At 40.0% G+C, this 13,943-nt stretch overlaps 1 protein-coding gene across 7 annotated transcripts in view; it reads right to left on the bottom strand.

Moving 5' to 3' along the window:
• LOC144753804 (uncharacterized) overlaps positions 1–13,943 on the bottom strand; it is a 2,685,544-nt gene that overhangs the window by 2,361,828 nt on the left and 309,773 nt on the right. For 2 of the 7 annotated variants that reach the window (XM_078641379.1, XM_078641378.1), the window contains exon 3: positions 7,400–7,582. The exons of the other annotated variants lie outside the window; for them this stretch is intronic. The gene's annotated coding sequence lies outside the window, so the exon portion shown is untranslated. The remainder of the gene's footprint in view (positions 1–7,399; positions 7,583–13,943) is intronic. 7 annotated transcript variants of the gene reach the window in all.

The raw sequence follows: 13,943 nt of genomic DNA, 5'->3' as shown, positions 1-13,943 counted from the left end.
GCTGCAGGGTGGGAGGTTGCATAGGAGGGACATCCATATTTAAAAATGTAAAAAAGCACAAGAGCGTCCGCTGGTAATGCAAGTAAAAATGCCAATCCACGAACCAGAGTGGAGAAAATAGAATGAAAGGAAGCAGGGATGACTCCAAAGATTTTCTCAAATGAAGTCACGAGACCACTGGTAACAACTTTAAAAAAGTGTGCCAGGGTCTTTGTGGAGGATGCGTTAAAGATAGTCGGAACCATCTTGCTGAAATTGAAAGGCAAATCTGAATTAAAAGTATTCCTTTTATCGTAACAGTAAGTGAACGGGTTATTTGCTGCAGAAATGTTCTATTTCCTCCCACACATGAACATAGGGAGTTTTCAATCTGGCCACAAATACCAACCTTGGGACAGATTTCAACGGCATGGCAAGAATAAGAGCTCTTTTGTCTCAGAGAGAGGTGGCCTTGAGTTCGGCCCGTGAAACTTTCGTGCTTCACATAGCGAACACCCGTACAGAGGTGCAGACCCTTTTCAATTAACTCAGAACAATCTTCATTATTGAGCATCAAATAACTACCATTTTCCAACAACTTGAACGTGGGGATGATAGCAGGAACTGGCGTGCCTTGCAACACGCAAGCCATATTTGGTCGGTGTTTGTTGCATGAACCGTGTAACTGTATGTGCCTACACATTAGTGAATGATCTGGCGTCTCAGTGCATTCCTCTCCATTCAGATAAACTTCTTGATCATCTTTGAAACATCTGTATGTGTATGGAAGCGACCAGACCTCATGAAGAAAAGCACTACCTAAAGGTTCATAACGACCTATTGGTATATATTTCATACAATTTGAAAACTTATATAAAGCAAAAGGCAGCGTTATTAAACCGTGGATAAGGCACGTTGCCAAAAAACCCGCAATCCTCTGCTGATGATGTCACTGAGCATGTCATGAATGATGTAATATGTGACATCATCAGCAGTGGATTACGGGTAATAGTATCTCTAGTTTACTCCCCTATAGCTGTCTTTCTTTTAACATAAGTGTCTGTTTCCTTCCCTTATACTTACTGTTTTTGGTTCGCTTCTAGTTCGCGTACCGGCGAGCGAACTGGGAAGCGAACTAAGAGAAATAGAGGTTGGCACAGTTCCAAATATTGTACCAATTTTTTAATAACGGGGAGGTAGTTCTGAAAAGAACTTTTTTTTTATTGTTTTTGTTGTTTTATATTTTTTTTATTATTTTTCGGAACATTTTTTTACTTTTTTTGAATTTTTCTGAGGTTTTATATTTTTGGGGGTTTTTCTTGGAGGGGGCAATGAAAACGATTCATTGTAAAGGGCTCAACAGGAGCAACAAAACAAAAAAAGAAGTATTTATTATTTTGGGCGTTTCGTACAAACTTGCATATGATAGTCAATAGCTCTGTTGATCAGAGTGATGCTTTTTTCTCCGTAGGAAATGAATCCATCGCAAAATACGCAGGTGTGTTTTACTTCACCAAATTTCATTTGTATATTTGGCACCATCTCCCTGCCCTCTGGTCCCGTTACTTCCGGTACAACAGATCTTCTGGCCATAATAGGGAGATTATCTAGGTCGTTCCGAAACTGTGCAGCACTGTAGTTGTTAGGATGCCACCTAGTCATATGGCGATGCATTGTGTAGTTTCCGAAACTGTATTTTTTCTCGGTTCCTCTGGACAGTCTATCTTGACATATAAGGCAAGTTACGTATCTTGCATTTACTTTTTTCTGACCTTTGGGAATTTAAAAAAATTGCCAAATGAAGTTTTCTTTCCGGTGAGACGTCTTGGGCTGCTCAGGCAAAAACTGCCTCTCTTCGTGCTCGTCGTCCTGTTCCTCTTCTTCCTCTTCTTGTTGAATTATAACTTGAGCAGGTGGTCCACTCTTCCTTGGATGTGGTGGAGGTGGTGGGGAAGCACCAGCTGAAGCTACTAAAGAAGCCATTGCTCAGTGATCACAAAGGGTCTTTCTCTCACAATGATGAAAGTCAGAGTGAGGAAAGAAGGAGGGATTTTCATCATTTGGGAAAAACAAGAGTTCTCAACCAATCAAAAGTGTTCATTTTAGATTATATGACCTAGTCTTACATCATTAGGAAACCAAAAGTGAAATGAACCAATAAAAAGTGTTATTACCAAGTCACATGACTTGCTGTGTTTACGTTAAGCGCTTTGCAGGGCCTCACGGTTTGCTTCCAGAAACCTGCGCTTTGCGACTCGCTTCGCGTACCAGTTCGCTAACGTAGCACGTCATATGACGTGTCACGCGACAACGTGGAACGTCATGCGGACGGGAGGCGTCACGATGTTGTTTTCTAACGCGGCACTTGCGGTAAAGAAACGTTTACCGGCTCGCGGTCTATTTCGCGGCATCAAGGTCAGCTAACGGGAAGCTTCCCGATTCGCGAAGCGGGAACGTAGAAAAAAAAATATTAAAAAAAAAAATTATTCATAAACATATAAAATATATTTTTGGATTTAAAGAAGAATACATTTTACAGCTACAGATATTAGCTGTTAAAAAACCAATGAAATTCACAGAAAAAACCATAGGTTATAGACCATATATAGTTAGGAATTAGCATTTACAAAACCTTGAAAATTCACTGAAAAAACCATAGGTTATAGACCATATATAGTTAGGAATTAGCATTTAGAAAACCTTATTTTACTCACACAAAACCATTGAAATTCCATATATAGTTAGTTGCACTAACTATATATCGCGCACCCGCAATCCACTGCTGATGATGTCACATATTACATCATTCATGACATGGTCAGTGACATCACTGATGACATCACTGATGACATCTCAAATGACATCACTGATGATATCTCATTTGACATCAATGGTCACATCAATGATGATATCATTAATGTGACAATACAATGCATCTCCTCACACTTTAATATAACCTCTGTTACACCCAGTGTTAAATACAGAGTATAATTTTTGAAACCATTGACACACCAATACTAGTTACTACATACGCACTCACTGATTCCTACGTCTACACACACATTCACTCATTCACCCATACAATCATTCATACATACAATCACTCATCTTTACAACACTATCATATGCACTCATACACCTATACAGACACTCACACTCTGCCACTCATCCATGGAGTTACTCACACACCTAGTCAGTCCTGTAAAGAATCAATCACAGTTCCATTTTCTAATCTACACAGTTAAACATAGAGTACCTTACATTTTCAAACATATACTAACACATACTTACTCTCTTATAGAATCACTGATACAAGTACACATTGATCTGCACAGAGTCACACACCTCCCAGCCAGCCATACACACACTCAGTCTCCCATACAAATACTTGTGCAACCAATCAATAACCCATATAGCTACTTATATAGCTACTGATCAACACATGCAGCAGCTTGCACAACAACAGACATGCTGATGCACACTTTCAGACAGTTTAGTCACTAACCCGTGCATTTAGTAAGACGCATTTAATCACTCACTCATACAGTCAATCACGCACCTACTAAAACCTTCATTCAGACACTTATACATCCACTCATTCTTCAATATGTAAAACATATTTAAACTTTACAGAAACACATAATCACTGGATGTTGTCATCAGTGATGTCATTTGAGATGTCATCAGTGATGTCATCAGTGATGTCATCAGTGATGTCACTGACCATGTCATGAATGATGTAATATGTGACATCATCAGCAGTGGATTGCGGGTGCGCGATATATAGTTAGTGCAACTAACTATATATGGAATTTCAATGGTTTTGTGTGAGTAAAATAAGGTTTTCTAAATGCTAATTCCTAACTATATATGGTCTATAACCTATGGTTTTTTCAGTGAATATATATATATATATATATAGATATCGTGTGATCAAGCCTGTTGGCGAAACGAGTAGCGTTACCTTGCATTAAAACCTTTTGAAAGATATACCCCTGAGTGTGCGCTTGCTTGACAGCAACTTGTGGATTGTGAATTAAAAGTGACGGCTTGGGTTCGCCGTTTTCCAATCCACCTGACAATGGGAGCCGATCCCGGAAGGACCCTCTTGGACACTCTTTAGTCCATCATGCATCAGAAATGAAAGCTCTTTAGCACACGCCCATTGGGGAGAGCATGCGAATAAACCCAATAGGAAATGCTATACAAATGCGTGTTTCAGTGTTTGTTTGGAGCAGCCCAGGAAGAAGCGGCGTGAGGCCGTGAAACGTGTTGGCAAATTTAATCAAAAGTTGGAAGCTGAAAAGCAAGCTGCATCATACTGCTGGATGGCGGAGCATTGTGTGTGCCCTCTCATTGCTTTGGGCACTTTGTTGGATAATACATATATATAGAGAAGGTGGACCAGGCCTATCCGGTGGCTTGTCACTTTGCTGAGGCCCATGGGCGGGACTGTAACAAATTTCAATATTTTGGTATTGACATTGTGCCCACAAATGTGAGGGGTGGTGACCGCCTAAGACGATTACGGAGTTTGGAATCAAGATATATTATAGACCTCTCCACGAAACATCCGAAAGGCCTCAAAAGTGGGGAAGAGATGGCATTTCATCTGGGAAAATAGGAGATACTGCTCATAGCACTGAATTTAGAACTTGAACATTGTTGAAATATAATACTGCAAGGCGATTTAGTTTGAGCTGTAACGTATCTCTTTCTGTTAGGTCTCCATCATTGTACGTGATTGTTCTGTGCACGTATTTATAATGTTTGACACTCGTCAAGTTAATTACAATCCTAATTAGATCGAGAGGATTCGACTTGATTTTTATGATCATATTTTTTATGACCATTATTTTGAAACTATGAATTTATGATTGCAATATGAGGAAAGTGATATTCTCAGCATTCGAAGATTATATCTAAGTGTAAAGGATTTACGCTGGGTCTATATTAATTGCAACTTTAAATGAGTTTACATATGTGATTGTTTATATATATGTTTATATATATGATTGTTTGAGAATGATGCCATGATTCTACTTAGAGACTGTACTTAGCAAGATTAACTAACGGAGTTAATTGAAACAAGGAGTTAACATGCCAAATTCTTTTCCGCCGTTGTACCAACTGCATCTTATAAGCTTGTAAACAAAATGTGACTCATAAATTATGTTGGGCATGTTTAACATGTTAGATAAGGGACATTAGCCGATCCACGGCTTGATTTTCTGGTTCATTTCAAGAACTTGTTTATATCATATTCATCATTATTTTCAGAAGGGGCGGGTGCCCATCTATGGGCTGTACTGCACTGAATTGAAGTACTGATGGTGACATATTACTTCTAGGTCATTTAAAGATGACGCGCCCTTTTGAATGCTGTGATGATAGTCCTTTGTCTATGACCATGTTCGCAATGAGACAGCAGCTTTAAAAACATGTCGATATTGTTTTCGGTGTAACACACACTGACGAAGGCAGCATGCCGAAACGCGTCTGTGTGAGCCCCTTCCGCATAATAAAATCAGCGTGATTGGCGGAATTACCTTTCCGAGTGCTGTTTGTCCTCTTGTGTATACCAGGAGGAATTGGAGCGTTTTATATATATATATATATATACATATATATATATATATATATACTTATATATTACCTACTGGCGGTCGCCAGTAGGTAGTTATAGTTAGGACCTAGTTTCCCTAGAAAATCCAAAACATTCTATTTGGAATAACTTTGGCGTCGGTGAACGAATCTTCACGAATTTCTCCAAGAAAATGGCCTGCTCAGTTCCCCTCCTTTGGGGGTGATTCGTGAAGTGAGGGCCGAGAAAAAAAGGGGGTTCCCAAAACGTGTTGTGCTCATGCAATTTTCCATAGGGACCTTTAGCTAGGGCTACAACCCGAACGGCTGAACGGAATTACTTCAAATTAGGCAGAGAGGTAGAGTTCGGTTCGTAGATTGTGCTTTTTGTTAAATGGTGTAAATCCGTTCAGTAGTTTCTGAGAACATTACAAGTAAAATCATAGCGCTATCTAGAGACAGAGTTCTACACTAGGACGGAGATCTGTTCAATTACGAGCGCAAGCTGCATGCTGATTGGCTGTCAACTGTCTGTCAACACTTGAAACCAGGAAGTGTTGGCGGCCATCTTGTTCGTCGCTAGAACCGAGTCACAAGAAAACAGTAAAACAAAGTTGGGAAATGAGCGAAGGGGGCAGGCTAGAAACATTCTGACCCTCTAGGCTTGCTCAGGGGGTCGTACATGGATGCTTAGGCTCTATATTTTTTTTAAAGAAAAATCGCGGCATACACGTACGGAAATCACTACAAATACGAGCACGAGCTGTATGCTTATTGGCTGTCAACACTCCAAACCAGGATGTGTTGGCAGCCATCTTATTCGTCGCTAGAACCGAGTCACAAGAAAACAGTAAAACAAAGTTGAGAAATAAGGAAAGGGGGCAGGGTAGAAACATTCTTACCCTATAGGCTTGTTCAGGGGGTCGTACATGAATGTTTAGTATAAATATATTTTTAAGAGAAAAAAATTGCGGTGTACGTGTACGGAAATCCATACAATTACAAGCACGAGGTGCATGCTAATTGGTTGTCAACTGTCTGTCAGCACTCTAAACTAGGAAGTGTTTGCAGACATCGTTTATTTTGAAGTATGTGGGGGGCTCACGGCTCTCCTACATTCTTCGGGGACCGCCACCTTCCTGGGGCAGTAACAATTGAAATAGGGGGGTCTGTGATGCCACGGATTTCCCAGCTCCGGGGACTTCCACTTCTCTGGACTTTTTAATGTTGGGAGGGGGTCACGCGGCCCCCTTACTGGAACCTTTGATGGCCCTGGGGACCATCATTTCTCAGGGTCAGCTTTTGCAGTGTCTCGGGGTGCCTATCCCCGGGACACTTCCGTTTGCTATGGTAGGACGGGAGTGCCGAGGCTCTCACGGAAGCACAGCAACCCGGTTTACTATTTGAAAGAGAGAGCAAGTTAATCTGCTGTCTCTTTCAAGTAGGAAAGCAGATTGCTTTTCGTTACAGAGAGCAGCATGTCAGCTGCTCTCTCTGAGAAAGCAATGCCGGCTCTCAAAGGATGCGGGGAGCCGGCTGCGACCGCGGGGGCATTGGCGTTCTCCCCACAGTCCCCAATGTTATTTTTTGAGTCCCGGGGGATTGAGTCCCTTTGCAGCTCCTTAAACATTCGTACATATAACTTTTGTAAAATCTTTTTTTGCGTTGGGGAACAGAGTATTAGTCCAGTGACTTTGTCATCCATGTCTCTTTTTTACTTTTTCTTTATTTGAATTCCGCTTTATTTACAGTATGTTTACACCTGTCTTCAGAATGAGTTCCACAGCCTAACGTCCGTTGCAGTATTCTTAGCCTTTTTGTTCTTTTGGAGACTTACCAGTTTGTGTTCAAGATTCGGTGTCCAATTTGTGTTGGTTCCTTTGTGTATCTTTAATGCAGCCTTTTTTGTGTATGTTCTTTTGTATCTAACTTTATTTATTCAGTGCTTCATCCAGTGTTCTAAATATCGGAGTTCATCTGTAGACATGTAGTTTACTCATTTCCTTTGTCTCCCTCAACCCTAATTGAAAACATAATGGGGTGAGTCAAACTAAGGCAGTGCTGGTGTCATTGCTTTAAGTTTGCACAACAGTAGGTAGTATACATAAATAAATAAAGCACTTCAGACAATGCAGAGTACACTGTATTTATTGTATTTAATTTTAGAATATTTAGAAAATAATATACTCTCATGTAGAAAATATTGTTGCTTTAATTGTAAGAGAAATATTTAATATATTTCATATGAATCACCCCATATGCTGATATTACAGTGAAGATAAAATTAAGTGTTTATGTTTATGTACAAGGACCTACAACGTAAACAATTCAGTATGGAAAATCAACGTAAAAATTTGAAAGACTGTTTCGACATTAGTAACAGTGTCATAGAAGAGCTAAACATAATTTTTATAAGTAGGGAGAAAGAAGAGGAAGATATAAATGGTGTAGATATAAGCTGTCATTTTCTAGACTAAACTTTAGATGCTGATTTTGTAGAAGTATAACATGACATCGAGTATGATCACATGAGTTTTGAAATTGATAATCAGTAATATGAAATACATGATGAAATTATTTTAGAAGCTCTATTCAGTTATGAGATGTTATATTCTTCAGTCTTCAAATCACTTTATTCGATTAAGAAAAATCATAAAAGAACAAATACAAAACACGAGACAATTCAATACATATAGGCGAAATAAAACTGTAGATCATTAGTACACAGATATATATAAATGAATTAAAACTAGAAAGATATATCAATTAAAAGTAATTCATGGTATTTAAAAATTTAGGAGGAATACACAGTTCAATCATCAGTGGGAATCTTTGTTTCCTAAGGGGAACAGCAGCAACAAGAAAACTAGCAATGTTAAAAATGTTCCAGGTATTGTCTAACAATTGAAGGTACATTAGTGCTGGGCAACCTGAAGAAACCCTTGCCCCTCAAAAGCTGAATTAAAGTCTTCTTCCTAATTTCAGTATAAAATCACAGAACATTATAAAGTGCATAGTGTTTTGATTTGAGAAACTATGACAGTTACACAGGGCTGAGTCTTCCGGATTACACCATCCTGAAAACGAGAAATGAATCAGGTTGAAGCAAAACCTGGTCAAAAGCCAACGATGGAGGGGCTTTGTCACGATTCTTAGATAGGGTTCTAGTGATGGTGATAAGGTTAATAAGTAGTGAGCCCTACCCAGTTGTTTTTTTATTTCCTCTACCTCTCGTTCCAGCCCCAGTAAACTCAAATACTGTGATTTAATCCATTTTAGGTTAGTTTTCTTAATTCCTTCTGGAACTTGGTAAATATCTGGGCGCCCGAGTTTAAAAAAACATAGTCTTCACATATGACAGCCACTCAATTTTGCTAAAGTTTGTCTAGGGCAAAGCAATCCCTTAAGATCTGGTGGTTCAATGTGAGTTTAGGGTTAAGCCAAGTTTTTACCCAGCAAACGAAAGGAGACAAACTCACCAGGTCGGTCACATATTCCAGCCCTACTTCCTGGTGGATAGCAAATATTGGAGTGGATTGGGGGATGGACAGAAGGGGGAAAAGAAAATGTTTTCTGCCATCTGGACCTCTACTGCTTGTGTGGTTGAAAAGGCGCAATAAAGGACGTAAGTGTGTAAATTATGCACTGCCATTCATCGGTAGTAGTTACCAAGAAGACTCAAAGGGTCTGCACTTTGAATTTGTATTACAAGAAGAATAATTGATAACCGCAGGCAAGAAAGGAAGCCATTGTGGAAATTTTGTACTGCCTTCGTCCGGGGTCGTAGCTACCACAAAAAGGCTTGATAAAAGGCCTTGACTTTGAATCAGAATATGAAATTAAAGAACAATTGATAACCCCAGCTAAGAAAGGCAGCAAGTCTGTAAATTTCTGTGTGCTTTTTACCGGGGTAGTTGTCACAACAAAAAGGCTTGATAAAGGGCTTGCACTTTGAATACAGATATGAAATAGAACAATAGTTAATAACCACAGCCATGAAAGGCAGCAAGTAGGTGTGTGTATGTTTAGATGATGTGTTGATTGGTTGGAAGATGAATAATGTAAAAAATAAGAAAGGCTGCAAGTGTGGAAATTACCTACTGCCTTTAGGCGAGGTAGTAGCTACAACAAAAAGGCTTGGTAAAGGGCCTTGACTTTGAATCAGAATATGAAATTAAAGAACAATTGATAACCCCTGCGAAGAAAGGCAGCAACTGCAAAATTTTCAACTGTCTTCTGCCGGGGTAGTATCTACATGAAAAAGGCTTAGTAAAGGGTCTTGACTTTGAATCAGAATATGAAATTGAAGAGTTATTGATAACTTCAGCCAAGAAAGGCAGCAAGTAAGTGTGTGTATGTGTGGATGATGTGTTCATTGAATGGAAGATGAATAAGGTAAAAAGTAATAAAGGGTGCAGACGTGCAAAGTAACAACTGTCTTATCAGGGAAGTAGATCATTGGATTCCCAGCTCATTACACAGACTGTGCGTCAGAAGAAAGGATGCAAGTGTAGAAATTACCCACTGCTATTCACGGGAAGTAGTTATCAAGAAGGCTCAATAAAGGGCCTGCACTTTGAATTTGTATTACAAGAAGAATAATTGATAACCCTATGCAAGAAAGGGAGCAAGTGTGCAATTTATCACTGTATTTGGCCGGGGTAGTAGCTACAACAGAAAGGCGCCATAAAGGGCCTTGACTTTGAATCAGAATATGAAATTGAACAATAATTGATAACTGCAGCCAAGAAACACAGCAAGTGTGCACATTTTCTACTGTGTTTAGCCGGGGAAGTAGCTACAACGAAAAGGCTTGATAAAGGGTCTTGACTTTGAATCAGAATATGAAATTGAACAATAATTTATAACCCCAGCGAAGAAAGGCAGCAAGTGTGCACATTTCTGAGTGCCTTCGGCTGGGGTAGTTGTTACAACAAAAAAGCTTGATAAATGTGCATTGATTAATGTTGAGGATAGGGATGGTCCTGTTTCTTGTTTTTTATGAGGTTGATAGACTGTTTCACAAAACACAAAAGTTCATAAGTACCATTTTACAGGTTACTAATGGAGTATTAAGCTTTTTTTTGCCCTTCAGGGAAAGTAAATAACTTCCAAATTAGAGCTTCTTTCTTCTTCTTTGGAGGCTCCTCAGGAATGAAATCTCCTTCTGAAGAATAGGTGGAAGATGAGTGCATTGCTGTTACTATGGTGATCTTTCTTCTATTTGGCATGATTCGCAGAAGAGATGGTTCTTATTAGAAAGTCAAAGTAGAATGAATAAAATGTGAGGGATCTTTCAACAGTTCGTGTAGGATGTGTTATGAAGGAAAACACTACAATAGATATACTTTCTGGCTCTTTTTCAGCTAAATATTCAATTTCTTGTACAGATTTAGGTACTTGATTTCGTGTTGCAGCAAGAGCTAGACTCGATTTGGAGTAAAGATTTGCAGATGATAAGCCATCTGAATATTGATATGGTCAAAAGTGTAACTATATAATTTCTTACTTAAACTCTTCTTGTTGGAAATCTTTTTCCACATCTCACTCAATTCTGTGTTTTCTGATTTTGTTATGTAGGATGTTACATATCGAGCAAGAGCAATGGAATTGTTTGCAACATCTTGAATGTCCATGTTAGCATTGCACATGGATAAAATGACTGGGTTGTAGTCATTTCTGTGTTTTGACTCTTCATTTCTTCTTAAGTTGTAGGTATTTTTGGAGACTTTCCAAGTCATGCATGCGCATTTCTCATGAGAAATGCGCATGCGCGGGCACCCGCGCATGCGCATTAGTATCCGAAATGGCGGCGAATCCAGGGACGGCGAGAGGGAGCCCCGGGGACGCGGCGGACAAGGTAAGTGTCTTTAAAACCTTTCTATCCTTTTATTTACATATTTAGGGAGGGCAGGAGGGAGGCGGGCGGTGCGTAGTGGGGCTACGCGGAGTGCGCGGGTGGGCGTAGTTTTGCGCCCACTTCGCGTAGCTCCGCGGAGCCCCACTCCGCACACTACGCCCAGGGTTAGCTAAAACTCGGGGCACAATTCAAAAGTATGACATAGAAATTCATGCACGCACAATTTATTTAACCATTGATGGTGCCGTCGGCCGCTGAACGTTCAGAGCAGTACCTGGCTGGTGCTGCAAACGCTCAACGTCCGACAGGGCCTAGCCCACTCTTCAGAATGCGCACACTGCGCCGAAATAATGGTCGCAGTAAACAGGTTAATTATGATAAACGATATATATTCCATAAGAATAGAGGCCTGAAAAGGCCACGTGAGGTAGCAATAAACATTAAAAGTGACGGGAGGATTAGGAGGGAGCAAATAGAATGAAGTACAAAGCAAATGGAGCACAAAACTAAAGCAAAACAGAGCTGGGAAGGGTACATGACTCAGTCAAAAAATTATTTTATTATGAACACAATTTATAAGAATGCAGGCCAAAGCACGTGACACTTGAAAAATACGACACAGAAATTCATGTACGCCCAATTTATGTAGAAAAGGCCTAGGACACATCCGTGATGCAGAAGGATATATATTAAGATAAATCATATATGAGGAATAATAATAGAGGCCTGGGAAGGCCACGTGACGCAGTAATAAATATTAAAAGTGACAGGAAGATTAGGAGGGAGGAAATACAATGAAGTACAAAGTATGTGTTGCAGGAAACTAAAGGAAAACAGAGCTTGAAGGGTCCCGTGATGCTAACGGCTTCTCCTACCTTTGCTTCTGTTCTCTCTTGTCTTGTCTTTAAAGGCTGAGGCTTTGCCTGGGCCTGGGTGGGCGACGCCAACACTGCGCCTATGGTGGCCTCGCTGGGTGGTTGCAGCAGTGACACCACGTCGAGTGTCATGAGTCCTTCTTCTCTCGAGCAAACAATCGTAGTACAATCGATGACAATGAGAGTCTGTCTGTCAGCGCAGGCAAAAGAGAGCGTGCTTACGTTAGTATCCGCTCTCTATGGGAACCGCGGGGGTTGACCAAACTAAGTCCAGGGCCGTCATTGGTGGCGTTTCCGCGGTGTAGAAGAATGACGGCCTTGGGAGACCTCCTATTGGCTAATGTATTGTTTCCAGGCTTAGTAATAGCAAGATAGCTACATGGTGATATCTAGGAAAGTGTGGGCGGGCGTGTACCTTGCATGTGCAAGTGTGAGTGTGTGGACCCATAATTATCAACAGAGAGAGACATGGGCGGGGTTTTCATGCGCGCAGAGGCAGGGCCAGTATCGGATCTCCAATGAGTGACCACTTGTAACCATTCTCGTAGCGAGCCCTGTGCTATCATTTGACAGTGAGAAAGTGATTGCATCATAGTTTGTACTGGTAATCATTCTCAGCATGTACCCTCGCATACACTGTGAATACGCTTGGACGTTACGCGTCGCATGAAAGTTTCTGTGTGACGAAAGGTGCAAATGTTTTTAATTGTTTAAAAAGATATATTTATATATTTAATTAACATACTAATAGAGTACATTATGTAGAGTAGTTATGCAAATTGTTTTTTTAAAGGTTGGACAATCGTATATTACTTTTAAAAGCAATTATAGAAACCGCGGTGGAACGTCATGCGTACTTGCTTCGTAAAAGCACATGAAGCTCAGTAGAAGCTTACGGAAAGCCATGTGACTTTAAAAGAAGAGATTTGATTGGTTCATAATAGTTGCTATTGCAAATGTTGAAAGTTCCGTCCCATTTTAATCATTTAGTTTGACTTTCTAAGAAGAAGCATTTCTTTTGAGAACCCTGTAAAATAAAAGGAAGACCACCATAATATCAGCAATGGACTTATATTCCAGCCATTCTTCAGATGGAGATTTCATTCCTGTAGAACCTCCAAAGAAGAGGAAAGAAGCTGTAATTTGGAAGTTTCCAGAAGGGCAAAAAAAGGTTAATGCTCCAAAAGTAACCTGCAAAATTTGCCAAACAACTCTTTCTAGGGGTGATCCATGTAAACAATACACACAAATATGGTGCGACACGTGAAGAACTTGCATCCGAACAACTTTGCTCGAGCTGTAAGACGGAGCTTGCAGGACAACCCACCTTCTAGTGCACCAAGCACATCAACTGCTGCAGCAGCATTTCCAGCAAGCAGTCCACACCCACAAATTGATTGTGATTTTGCTGATGTTAAAATTCTATGCATTTATTTGCGATAAACTTTTGTGTTATGGGGAACAGTCTATTGACCTGATGAAACGCAGGATGCTGGAAGCATCTCTGTCCTCGACATTAGTTCTTTTTTTTTCTTTGATTCTTTTGTTCATGTTGGATACTTTTTGAGTTCCAGTTCAATTTTTTTGGTTTCCAAAAAAACTTGTTGAGAAAACACAAAAAAATTGAAAACTAAAAACAGAAAAAA

This window comes from Lissotriton helveticus, chromosome 5_1, assembly GCF_964261635.1.
Source record: "Lissotriton helveticus chromosome 5_1, aLisHel1.1, whole genome shotgun sequence".
NCBI lineage: Eukaryota > Metazoa > Chordata > Amphibia > Caudata > Salamandridae > Lissotriton > Lissotriton helveticus.
This window is presented reverse-complemented; position numbering and strand designations above follow the sequence as displayed.